We start from the raw sequence: 14,078 nt of genomic DNA, 5'->3' as shown, positions 1-14,078 counted from the left end.
TGGGAGATTGATATATGCTAAGATATATTTTAATATTATAGCAATAGTGACCTTTTTTATAGAACCTTAATTAAATTACTTTGTGATATAAACTGCAGAAAAGATGGAAAGTGTGCATGATCTATTTAGATTTCAGGATTTATCTTATATCTCATTTCTTTATATCTCTTGTGTTTTTCTTTCCCCTTAAGCCAAACAATAGTAATTTCTATAATTTAAACTAGAGAACAGATACAGAACTTTTTTTTAAACAGAAATTTTATATTTTATTTATTTATTCCCTTTTGTTGCCATTGTTGTTGTTTTTTATTGTTATAATTATTATTGTTGTTGTTATTGATTTCATTTGTTGTTGGGTAGAACAGAGAGAAATGGAGAGAGGAGGGGAAGACAGAGAGTAGGAGAGAAAGATAGACACGGGCAGACCTGCTTCACCCCTGTGAAGCCAACCCCTTGCAGGTGGGGAGCTGGGGGCTCGAACTGGGATCCTTAACACTGGTCGTTGTGCTTTGCACCACCTGCACTTAACCCACTCTGCTACCACCTGACTCCCTAGACACAGAATTTTTAAAGACATGTTTTCCCTTTGTACCAATGTTAAGTGTTGCTGAGATGCCTGTTGTCTCGATAATTTTAATAGCCTATAGCCTTCAAAGACTTCAACAAGGTTGAAAATTTTACCCATATATTTTAATTATTTCATATTAAAAAAACATTTAGGGAGTGGTATATAGCAGCTGTATGGCTATATGTATTATGGTGTATGACAAGGGTTGAGGAAAGAACCTTTTTAAATTTAAGTGATGATAATTTGGCAAACAAACTGTAAAATGCCAAAATTAGTGTTGGTTAGTACTGAAATTGAAATGTTTTGCTTTCCAGAGAATAGCATATGGATGATCAAAAATGACCAAAATCTGAAGCTCAAATTTTTAGTTCATAATTTTTTATAAGTTCTAGTTTAGAGTGGAAGAAGAACTCTTAATAGTGGCAGTCATTGTTTTCTAAACTGACTTTTGTGGTCTCCTTGATAGTGACTCTTTGAAGAAGCTCTTTTAAATTCACAGGTGAAAAAGCAAGATGTTGCCTGTTTGAGTAGAAAGTTTTGCTTTTTTTTAAATTATTAATATTATTTTTAACACTATTTGGAAATCTAAAACTGGACTGGAATTCCCCAAAATACTCAATCTGTCTTACTAGAAATCTCATTCTAGTCAATATTCGTGCAAAATAATACCTAAAAGCATTTCTCTGCATGTTTGAAGAGAGTATTTATAATAGAATTTTTTGAGTAGGAGGAATCTGTGAAGACAGTAGTCAAGCCAGGGCCAGGCAGTGGTGCACCTGGCTAAGTGCCCACATTACAGTGCACAAGGACCCAGAATCAAGCCCCTGGTCCCCACCTGCAGGGAGAAAGCTTCACAAGTAGTGAAGCAGGGCTGCAGATATCTCTCTCTTTCCCTCTTTATCTCCCCCTTCCCCTCTCAATTTTCTCTTTGTCTTTACCCAATAATAAATAAGTAAGTAAATAAATAAATAAATATTTTAAAAAGACACTAATCAGACCTAGAGATGTGGACTAACCCAGGCTTATATTCTGAAAAGAAATTAGAGGAACTTTTAAAAAAAAGTTTTTTAAATTTTTTATTATAACCTTTATTTATTGGATACAGATAGAGGATAGGGGAAGACAGAGAGAGAGACAGACAGAGAGACACCTGCAGCACTGCTTCACCACTTGTGAAGCTTTCCCCCTGCAGGTAGGGGCTGGGGGCTTGAACCCCAGTCCTTGTGCATTGTAACATGTGCACTCAATCAGGTGCAAAACCATCCGACCCCTAATAGTTTCCTTATAGCCACCAAGAATAAAGGAGCATGTGATATGTAGATGCCTAGAATAATCTGTTGTGTGCAACTGCTCACTTTATTCCAAGTCTTATTTTCCTGATGTAGATTTAACATCAACATTCCCAGGACCACTAGTCATTTGTATGTAGATTCTTCAAAAAAAATAATAATTGGGGGGGGCAGAATATGCAGCATTTAGAGTGATTTGATAGTTAAATTATTTTATTATTTTAAATGAAATTGATTATGAAAGAGTATTGATGTATGTGACTGGAATGTAGCTTAGTCAGAAGCCTTCCTCTCTTAAAATGTCAGTAAATACCTCCTATACAAAACCTGATTTAACTTATCATTCATGTAATGGTTATAATTGAATCCCATTTTCTTTCCTGCTTTATCTTAGGATTAGTTTCAATTTTAGCAGAATAAAAATAACAACAAAAGTATATATAGTGTCTTACTCACACTTGTGATTTCATCAGAGTTAAATATAGGCAGTCACATTAATTTTGTTAAAATGACCACCACAGATATTCCAAAATAGCATTGTAGGCCAACTAATGTCATGGACCAAGTGAATAGATCTTGATGTTCTAATAAAACCAAGTTTTCTCTATCTCATTTATGATTCTTTGAAAACAAAAATATTTAAAGATACTGTTGACTTTTTCTTTTTTTTAATTAGTTAATTAATTTTTTTATTGCCTCTGTGCTTATCAGTGGAGCTTGGTGCTGGTACTGCAAAGCCACCACTCCCAGAGCCATTTTCTCCTTTTCTCCTCTTTCTTTCTTTCTTTCTTTCTTTCTTTCTTTCTTTCTTCCTTTCTTCCTTTCTTCCTTTCTCCCTTTCTCTCTTTCTCTCTTTCTCTCTTTCTCTCTTTCTCTCTTTCTTCCTATTCCTATCTATCTACTTTATTTGATAGGATAGAGAGAAATTGAGATGGAAGAAATGGGAGAGAGGGAGAGAGACACCTAGAGACCTACTTCACCACTTGTGAAATGTCCCCCCCTGTAGGGGATCAAGCCTGAGTTCTTGTACATAGTAATATGTACTCTCAGCCAGGTGAAAATTATGCAGACATTAAAATTAATGACAGAAACTTGAACTTTCTTCATTCTTTTTAAGTAATTTATTTCTTAATTTTTATGATTGAGAGTATAGAACAACACTGTCATATTTAGTCCCAGTGATTGAATACAGGACTTGAGTTATCAGGTATGTGTTCTATTGCTGAACCACCTTCCAACCCCTTATTTTTCCTTTGAAATTTATAAAACATTTTCATTTAAAGGTGACTTAATAAAGATGGATATCCCTAGGTAACTTTTAGGTGGGAAATTAGATAGTGATAGTAACATAGGAATCTCCTATGTGGTGGCAGTTCTTACTTTTAATTTAACTATTTCTCATTAAAGCAACTTCAATTCCAGGAGGCATGACTTGAATTTGCTTTGCTTTGGTCAGAGACTAGCTCTTCAAAGTGCTTTACTGAATTTTAGGAGTATTTAGTATGATAACTATTGGCTGAACAGTAAGAGTTTAAAGTCAGAGGTTTGAGTTCTAGCTCTTTCATAATCTGAGAGCATCTGAGTATCCTGAGTTGTGCTTTTAACAAATTTGTATTTGGGCAACATTTTCCATCTTAAAAGGATCATGTTAAATATATTTTACTTGAAAAATATAAAACCTTACAGATATATGCTGAAGTCCTTGCTAGAGTTTTGTGAGGCTTGATGGATCAACAGAAAACAGTCACAATGTCTGCACTTATAGCTGAGTGTTAACAGAAGTCACTTTCATTACTCATTATTCCAGCAAGTTCAGCTTTTCTCTTGATGAGAATGTCTGCCTCCTTTTTTTGCAGACCATTGACTTCTTTTCTTTCTGATGTATCTGAAGTTTGCTTGTGATTTTGTAGCACTGGAGAATATGGTGGCTCAAACTTTACCCCTTAGAAACAAAATAATTGATTGCAAACACAAAGACTGAAGAAGTTTTCAGTAACTTTGCTTATTAGTGTCCAACACTTAGGGGAACCATGAACTTCTCTAACAAGGGAGATGGGAGTTTAGTTAGAGAAACTGTTTTCTCTCCCCTTACCCCCACCCCAGCCTGCTGATACGGTTTTGAATTAGAATTTAGAGACATATCCTAAAATAAAATATAGTGTGAACTCTAGGGAATTGTTTCACATCCTACTGTCTGACCTCTGATATTCTTCTTCCCATTACTTCTGGGTCTTGGTTGAGTGAACGATGTTTTTCAATTTCTATATAAGCAGTGGAAGCAAACACATTTTTTAAATAATCCACTAAAAGTACACATCTTTTGAAAGGAACAACTATTTGAAGATTGTTGACCTTAACAGAACTGGGCAAGCACTTGGCATCTTGAAAGTCTGCTTTGATACTGAAGAGCTGTTCTAGAAATGTCACTATGTCATTACCCTGTCAGTTGCTTTTCAATACACAATAGTTATATGTTGTTTTTAATCTTATTCAAAGCCATTTGAATGTGGCTTTTATTTTGGCAATATATTTCAAGAAGGACATATATGGTTCTTAAATAATAGTAACATGCATTATTAATTCAGCACTACTTAATAAAGTGAGTTTCAGCTAGAAAGGATTAGAAAACAATTTTTCTGCCTGTGGTTTTTAGACAAGGGAAACCAATGTTCTAAGAGTGTAAGAGGCTTCCTTGAAGTTACATAACTAATTGAGACAGAGCTGAGACTGGAATTCAGGTTATCCATCTCTGGTTGCCTTGCTCTTTCTATTCCAGCAGGCTGTATAGGTCATATTAATTTAATATTAATTGTGGAAACAATGTAATATTTAATTGAAGTCAAACCATTTTTTTAGGAAGTCACCAAATTGTGTATAGACCCATAAAACTGTGATCATTCTAATGTACTATTCTAATGTCACATTAGATGACCTAGTCAAATTGTGTGGACTTTTGTTACTGGTGTTTTCAGCAAATAACAGTGTATCAAATAAAATGTTTCATCTCCCTGGCTATCAGACTCCAGCAGCATGAACAGAGTCCCAGTAAACACCCTAAAAGCTAAAGTAAACAGATAGAAATACTCTGACTATGTGTATTTTAAGAGTGCACCTTAAAACAAGGTGGACATGTTAAAATATATGCACACAATAAGTTTCCTGCTTCACTGGAAATAATGGTTAATTATTTCTACACCTGATAAGGTAATACTTTCTCCATAGATAAACTAAGATAAGGACTTTCTTTTTTCTTTTTCTTTCAGGCTTGTTTTATTTATTTATTTATTTATTTATTTATTTATTTAATCAAAAACAGAGTGACTGAGAGATGGCATAACAGTAGAGCACAGTATTTGCAAGGGTGAGGCCCTGCATTGGATTCTGATATGCATATGTCAGAGAGATACTTTAGTTGTTTCTCTCATTAGTAAATAAATATCTTAAAAACAAGGAAAAGGAAGGGGATTTTAAAAGTAATTCTGTGAATGAAAAAAAAATCCAACATCTTAAAACATAAAGGTACATATAATTTTTTAACTGCTATCTCATTTTATTAGTTCCATCTACCTTTTTTTTTATCTGTTTTTTTAAAGTTTTGGAAAATTGCAATAAAAAACATTTTGAACACGTTTGCAAGAAGAGCACTGATTTGTATGAGACTTGAGGTTTACTTAGGTTACATTTCTCTAACCATTTGTTATATGATGCCTCTGTCTGTATGAATATATAAAGACCATTTTGTTTTTATTTAGAAACTGAGGAAAGAATATTTTATTTTCTCCTTTCTTTGTTTGGAATTAATCCCAATATACTGTATCATAATAACAAAGACCTACTTGTCAAAATGTGACTATTTTAAAGTTTTAAAATGAAGAACTCTTCAAGCCGTTGAATTTTTCTGCTTCTAGTTCAAAGCACTTGACCTATTTTGTGAAGTTCTGCCTTGCAATCCTCAGATTTTTTTCTATACACATGCCTGAGGCAACATTTCGATAGATTATTCAAATGAAGATAAAATAAAAAAATACTTCCTTTGAAATACTTGGTTAATTAAGGCAAAATCAAGCCTCTAAAGAGAGCTTTTACTTTTGACAAGTGAGATTCAGATTGGTGATGTTTTGCCTAATAATTGTGGCAGAGCCACAAATAAAGGGCAAAGTATGAATGATTAGGTAAATGAAGAAGGAAGGGAGACTTTATGAGTATCCCAAGGGTTCTCCTCTAAACAGGAAGTCTCCATGGGAAGAAAAAAAAAAAAAAGCATATGTCCATCATGTGCTCCCATCTTCTGGGAGCTAAGTGGCAATCTGAACAGACCTTACAGGGAATAAGTGGTCCAAGGTCATAAGCAGATATTGGTGAGCTGAGGTTGGATCTACAGTGCAGAAGCCTTTCATCAGCACAGTCACGTTACAGAGGCAGAGCAAATATTGGTGAGCTAAGGTTGGATCTACAGTGCAGAAGCCTTTCATCAGCACAGTCTGGCTACAGAGAAAGAATAGAAGCTTATTCTATAGGTTAGGTTCCAGCTAAGCACCATTGGTTAGCAAGATATGAATTGGGAATAGATGGCGAGAAATGGCATTGACAGTCCTGGAGAGAAGAGCAGATGCACATTAAAATGGTACTAAAGTGTAGTTGGGTAACAGAGTTTATTATCTTCTGCCTTTGTTGTTTTGGGCTTGGTTGAGAGATCCCCCTCACAGTAAGATATTTAGTATTCTTTAACTGTTGATTGACTGTGTCCTGTGGACACTATAGTAGCAAACAATGCTGGGCTTCTCAAAGTTCCTCATTCAGTGAAGATAAAGATTTTTTAAAAGACTATTCTGCAATTAAAAAAAGATGATATTGTGCCCTTTTGGATAAAATGAATGGAACTGGGGTGATTGTACTTAGCAAAATAAATAAGAGATGAAAAACAACTACCAGGTGGTCTCACTCATATGTGGAATCTAGAGATCTCATTCACATGCCAAAACAAAAACAAACAAAAACCCAGAAGCAAGCAAACTGTTTCTAAGACTACCTTATAGTCAGGTTAAGGTCCTTGAGAGACCCACAAGAGGTCTTTCTCATAATCTTCTTATTGAACCCATGGGCTCTAAAGATCAAAACCCTAAATTTTATGTTAGCTGCACAATGAATACCATGAAAAACATGATTCAACAGAGACAGTTATTTGTGTAATTTATTTATGACCTCACCATAAAACTGTACTTAATCTGTCATGTTGCCACTTTGTTTCCTGTTTTCCCAGACTTTATCAGAACTCCTACTGAGGGTGAGGACTTCTTGTGTATGACTGACTAACAGCCACTACTAAGGGAGAGGTTTTTGTATATTATAACTATGTATATCTACTGCATATTTTATTAGTCTGATCTTGAAAATGGTGACAAGTTCTTCTACTTTTGAAAGAGAAACAACATGCCCTGTCTTTATAAGTATCCCAGAATTGACTAATCATTTTATTTCTCAGGACTGTTCTATTTCTCAAGGCTACTAAGGTTAACTCTATTTATCTTAAATACTTAGTAATAATAAATATAATATCTGCTGTCTGCTATACTTTCTAAGTCAGTAAAATGAGAAATAATTAATACCTGAGGCATTAAATAAAGAAACCTTTATTTTGTGGAATTTTTATAATATGTAAAATACTTTTACTAAAATATGGCTGTTATTACATGAAATTGTTTATCTTCAGTCTTGTCGATTAAAATTATTTTAAGCAATCACATCTGTAATTCACAATAACAAAAATCATTAATGTTCAAATGATATCTTCTGGAAAGTCTAAAATACTAGCAAGCCAGAAACTTTTCTTTAAGTTTTATTTTGCCATGAATTGATCTGGAGGACATCATGTTAATTGAAATAAGTCATACAAAGAAAGACAAATGTTGTATGATATTCCTTCTATTAATATATAGAGTCCAAAAAACCTCACAGGAAGAGAATAAAATGATGATTGCCAGGGTTTGTGTGGTGGGAAGAAATGGTAAAATGCCCATTAAAGGATAATAATTTCTGTTTGTAAAATGAATAAACTGTGGGAATGTAAATAAATAAAATCTATTTTGTGTATTTCACAAGAGAGACTGATAGAAGAATTAGAAATGGCCAGAAGAACACTATGGCTTAGGCAGCACCAGGAATTGAATGCAGGATCACATGCTTTTAAGCCCAGAGTTCTACCACTATGCCACCTCCTGGGCATGCCAGGAACTTTTAAACCTTTAAGTATAAAACACCTTAGGGACATGTGTAATTAGGTCACCTCTGCCCTCAACCTGTGCCATCGAGCCTTCCTGTACTCTTATTGCTTGCTAAGCCTGAACCACCAGGGACTTAACAGTGAGGGAAGAAATGAATATCAAGAGATTACCTAGTCAGTGAGCTCCTCCCAATTATTTTTTTAATTTATTTTTTATTTAAGAAAGGATAAATTAAAAAAAAAAACCATAGGGTAGGAGGGGTACAACTCCACACAATTCCCACCACCCAATCTCCATATCCCATTCCCTCCCCTGATAGCTTTCCCATTCTCTATCCCTCTGGGAGCATGGACCCAGGGTCCTGGTGGGTTGCAGAAGGTGGAAGGTCTGGCTTCTGTAATTGCTTCCCCGCTGTACATGGACGTTGACTGGTCGGTCCATACTCCCAGTCTGCCTCTCTCTTTCCCTAGTAAGGTGGGTCTCTGGGGCAGCAGAGCTCCAGGACACATTGGTGGGGTCTTCAGTCCAGGGAAGCCTGGCCGGCATCCTGATGGCATCTGGAACCTGGTGATTGAAAAGGAGAGTTAACATACAAAGCCAAACAAATTGTTGAGCAATCATGGACCCAAAGGTTGGAATAGTGGAGAGGCAGTGTTAGGGGGGTACTTACAACAAACTCTAGTGTACTTTTGCTTTCAGGTATATATTTTCCCTGGTTTATGGATACATGTGAACATATGCTCTCTCTCAATTATTTTTAATACAATTTTAGTCACTTAACATTGTTAAGAGGAGGTTGGTGGACTGACATCAGAACTTAGATGTTACAATTAGCCAACATCCAGTTTTCTCAAATAAGTGACTTCTGTTAAAAAAAAAAAAAAAAAGGAGGAGGGTCGGGGAGAAAAGGAGAAGGAGGAGGAGAAGAAAGAAAGAAAAAGAAAAGAAACTATATGATTTATCAATTTATTTGAAAATTGATAGTAAAATATGTGTTGATAGTTACTCACTATAGTTTAAGTTCACTAACCCTAAATATCAGGTCTTTTAGACACATCTTTTAGATACATCTTTTGAAGCATTCTGATGTAATAAATATCATCTAATAAATTTTAAAAGGACATTTATTGTGATAGTCTCATTAACCTATTTTGTGATCATCAAATTTTTAAATTCACATTTTCCTTTTAATCTTGCTTAATATTAAAATGGGAGAGGTAGAGACATAGGGTAGATGTTTGTTTTCTGTTCCCATCTTACTCCTGCCGTCTTTAAACTTTGGGAAGTTGTTTTGAATCAGTTGCTATATTATAAATATCTATTTATATGAGATATTTATGTCTAAGACCAGAAGCATTTTCTGTTAAAAAGCCATTGAAGGGAGTTGGGCGGTAGCGCAAAGGGTTAAGTGCACGTGGTGCAAAGCACAAGGACCAAAATAAGGATCCTGGTTCGAACCCCCCTGCCTCCCCATCTGGAGGGGAGTTGCTTCACAAGCAGTGAAGCAGGTCTGCAGGTGTCTATCTTCCTCTCCCCCTCTGTCTTCCCCTCCTCTCTCAATTTCTCTCTGTCCTATCCAACAACAACATCAATAACAACAATAATAACTACAACAATAAAACAAGGGCAACAAAAGGGAATAAATAAGTATAAAAAATTAAAATAATAATAATAAAAAGCCATTGAAGACCAAATCCAACCATTCTGTAATCTGTCAATATCATTACTGAGTCAAAGAATATGTGCATTTTATATAAATGTATTTCAATATTATTTTTTATCAAACTATATAGGAATGATCCTAGTACTCAATACTCTGCAGCATTGCCCATTATAGTCTTTTAGTCCTACCCCCATTATATGCTATGAGAAAAGGTTATTGAATGGTTTGATGAAAATGGATTTTTTTTAAATTTAGTTTTGTTTGCAAATGAGAAAAGTCACTGTTAATCAGTGTCAAAATAGATTCTTACTTGAAGTAAAGCTATTTGTGTAAAAGCTCTGGCTTGTCTGGCTATAGCTGTTGATCAGTTTCTAGGACTATAAGGTATTTAAAGACTTCAGATTAAGACATTGAAGTGTCCTTTGTAGAGTCAAATACCTTTGTTAGTGAAAATTTTCCCCCAACACACTGTTCTGGGAAACAACTTATATTGTTCTCAGCATGGGGTCATTTAAGGTTGTGGGTTATTTGGTTTAATGGGATTTGTATGATTGAATGGGGAAGGGATTAAATCTTTATTTAACTTTCTTCATAAGACAAAAATAAAAAAGTTAACATTGAGTTGTGATGCATTTTTATTTACTTGAAAGCTATGCTGCCTCATGTGTGTATGTGCATGTGTGTGCGTGTGTAACGAACTCATTTATTCACAAATAGAAGTTTAAAAATGAAGACTAGGTGCCAGGTGGTGACTTACCTGATAGGCCACACAGGTTATGCTTGAGGACCCAAATGCAAAACACCAATCCTTGCCTGCATGAAGAGAGCTTCATAAGTGGTGAAGCGGTCCTGCAGGTGTCTCTCCTTCCCCACTCCCCCAATCAAAAAAATAAATAAATAACCATGGGAACTGTGGAACTGTGCAGGCACCAAGCATCAGTGACAAACATGATGGAGAAGAATAACAAACAAACAAACAAAAAACAACAGGCATAGAGACAGAAGGAAAGAGGAACAGATACAACAGTACTAAAGCTTACCCAGTGTGGGCCATGAGCCTGAACCTGGGTTGCATGCATAATAAAACAGCCATTCTATCTAGGTGAGCTATTTTGCTGATCCAAGGAAGGACATTTAAAAATAGAAAGACAGTAACTATTTCTCTCCTCTGTGTTTCTCTTTCCCCCTTCCCTTGCTCTATCTTGCCATTTCTTTCTGTCTCTAGAAAAACATGGCTGCTAGGAGTGGTGGAAGTGTGCAGACACAAGCCTCAGCAATAACCATGGTGGCAAATAGATGAATAAAGGAGTGTGATTGTCAGAGAAATGCAAATAAGGTCAACAACAGTGAAACAATGAGATACCATTTCATGCCTGTGAGAATGTCATACATCAGAGAAGGTAGCAGCAACAACTGCTGGAGAGGAGTGAGTGAGTGAATGAATAAGTACATGAAAATGTCTTGGTCGACTTGAATAGAACCTCAGAGCTTATTTAAATTTAGTATTTTGTGGTCCGGGAAGTGGTGCACTGGATAAGATATTGGACTCTCAAGCATGAGGTCCTGAGTTCAATCCCCGGCAGCACATGTACCAGAGTGATGTCTGGTTCTTTCTCTCTCACCTATCATTTCTCATGAATGGATAAAATCTTGAAAACTAATTAATTATTTGTTTTTGAGATAAAAAATTGTTAAAATTTATTTGTATCCTGAGCAAAGATATACTACGGAAATGTCTTTGATACTCAAAGAAGCTCAGTAATAGAGTATTTAGTTATTGATTCATTTTTCAATGACATTCTGGTCTATAGTATTCTTTTTTTAACAACTGAAAATACTCATACAATATTATGTAAATTTCTCACAGAAAAAATGCAGAGTACTAAGATAGTTTATAATAAATCAAACCTATTTCTTCATCTGTTCTCAATAATACATAGTACTTTGACATTTCTTTTTTTTAATATTTTATTTATATATCCATGAGAAAGATAGGAGGAGAGAGAATGAACCACATATTACTCTGGTACATGTGCTGCCAGGGATTGAACTCTCAGGACCTCATGCTTGAGAGTCCAATGCTTTATCTATTTAGTCCACCTCCTGGACCACAGTACTTTGACATTTCAAAAGCATAGCCACACTCTTCTGAATGTCTGTTTTGCCAGTTCTTAAATACAAATACCTAGAAGAAGGTACCTGACTCAGATTGTATAGATATAGTTACATATGTCAGCATCTATGGATTGATCTCAATCACTGTTGCTACATATCTTGAACAGAAGAAAATAACAAAAGCCATAGAGGTATGCTCCTTTCATACTTAAGAATGTACTTACTACTCAGATGCATAGAGTGTAGTTAGCTGGCAACCTTTTTATTGCCTTTAGGCTCTCCTATGACCTTATTCTTTAAATATTATGAAAAGCCACATACATGAGATCTTCCCTTTTTAACAAATGTTTAAGTATAAAGTATTGCCAAGTGTTAGTTCCTGTTGAACAGCAGCTCTCTCGAACTTTTTCACCTTGAATAATTTGTCTTTGACTCAGCAGAACAAAGATACAACCCTTCAAGGCAGGGGTATGTATAGTTTTCAGATTGAGTCGGCAAGTGGGTAGATTTATGTTTCTTTTCTTTTTTATGTTTTTTTTTTTTTTGGAAGATGTCCAGTTCCAGTAGACCCAGTGCATTTGTTCCCTTGAGCTGCTGTAAAAACATCACAAACTACTGGTTGTAAAGTTCAGAAATATATTCTGCCTCGTTTCTGGAAGGAAGAAATCTCAAATTAAAGTGTTTATAGAGCATTCCTCACAGGCAGAGCCTGTTGTTGTCCTCTTCCAGTTTCTGGTGGCTATCAACACTCTTCTTCTTCTTCTTCTTCTTCTTCTTCTTCTTCTTCTTCTCCTTCTCCTTCTCCTTCTCCTTCTCCTTCTCCTTCTCCTTCTCCTTCTCCTTCTCCTTCTCCTTCTCCTTCTCCTTCTCCTTCTCCTTCTCCTTCTCCTTCTCCTTCTCCTTCTCCTTCTCCTTCTTCTTCTTCTAGCGTTTGCCCTTCTTCCGTAGCCAGTCAACAGCGTCAGGTTGAGCCTGATGTAAAGTTTCAAGACCTCCTTTGAATCTGCACTCTGATTTGTGGCCTCATAACTCCAATCTTTGTCTCTGTGGTCATCTTCTGCTGTGTCAATCCCCTATCCTCTGGACTTTCTTCCTCTTTTTTTTTTCTAATGATGTTTATGATCATATGTAGGGCCCATTGGAATGACCCAAAGTCATGTCACCAACTGAATGTTCACAATTCATTCAGAAGTTCAACGTTAGTTTTACCATGTAAGAAAACAAGTCAGATTTCAGAAATAAATAGTAGATATACGGGGCTAGGCAGTGGCGCATCTGGTTAAGTGCACAGATTACAAGGACCCAGGTTCAAGACCCTGGTCCCCATCTGCAGGGAGAAAGCTTCACAAATGGTGAGGCAGAGATGCAGGTGTCTCTCTGTCTCCTTCTCTATCTCCCCCACTCCTCTGAAATTCTCTCTGTCTCTATCCAATAGTAAATAAATAAAATTTTTAAAACTATAAATATATAGTAGATATTCAGGAAGCAGGGGGGTCACTATTCAACCATTCGTATCTAGAACCTTAAATATAACTTGATTTCATGTATTTTGTTCAAGTCACTCTACCAGAATCATAAATCAGGGAGATAAGAGGGTAGATTTAAAGATGCAGGGTGGAGAAGGATAACAAACAAATATCCATCCTTTGACTTGCCCCCAACTGAATGGATGAAAGTTCATGGGTGATGTTCATGTCCTACTTAAATATTTATTTCATAACAACCTACCTGAGCAACCTTGTAGTTCTCCTACTAACAATCTCAGTGTCTTATCCTTTCCTTTAGAAGAATTTCTCACTACCTTTTGTAAAACAAGAAATGTTAGCCCCCCCCCCCCACTCCTCCCTTAATCACTTCCTACTGTACTCTGCAAGGAAAACAATAGTTCATCTGTTCTGGTTGCTTAAGTATTTAGAAACAATGAGGCTATTTAAAAGTCCACTGGCTTTCTTCCAGTCTACTCAAGGTATTTACTCTGGAAAAGTGATAAGTTATATACACATTATTTGTGAAAAGTCTCCTTCACTTCCTATGTTCCTCAAGGAGAAAGGGGACCCTTCCTGTGGGCATTGTATGGTGAAGTGTAACTTTTCTAAGATGTGGAAGTGGCAATTTAACCTTGAACTATCTTGTAAGTGAGGTCTTACAACTCAAGGGAAAGCATTTGAGAAGAGGAACCTGTGACAGTGAGGGTGGTTTTTGTCATTTAGTGGTGAGTAAGA

At 35.8% G+C, this 14,078-nt stretch overlaps 1 protein-coding gene across 17 annotated transcripts in view; it reads left to right on the top strand.

Moving 5' to 3' along the window:
- Positions 1-14,078, top strand: part of PLCB4 (phospholipase C beta 4) — a 434,528-nt gene that overhangs the window by 237,579 nt on the left and 182,871 nt on the right. The window lies entirely within an intron of this gene.

Source organism: Erinaceus europaeus, chromosome 1 (assembly GCF_950295315.1).
Source record: "Erinaceus europaeus chromosome 1, mEriEur2.1, whole genome shotgun sequence".
In the NCBI taxonomy this organism is placed as follows: Eukaryota; Metazoa; Chordata; class Mammalia; order Eulipotyphla; family Erinaceidae; genus Erinaceus; species Erinaceus europaeus.
The sequence above is the reverse complement of the archived record's forward strand: the minus strand, read 5'-3'. Positions and strand labels throughout refer to the sequence as shown.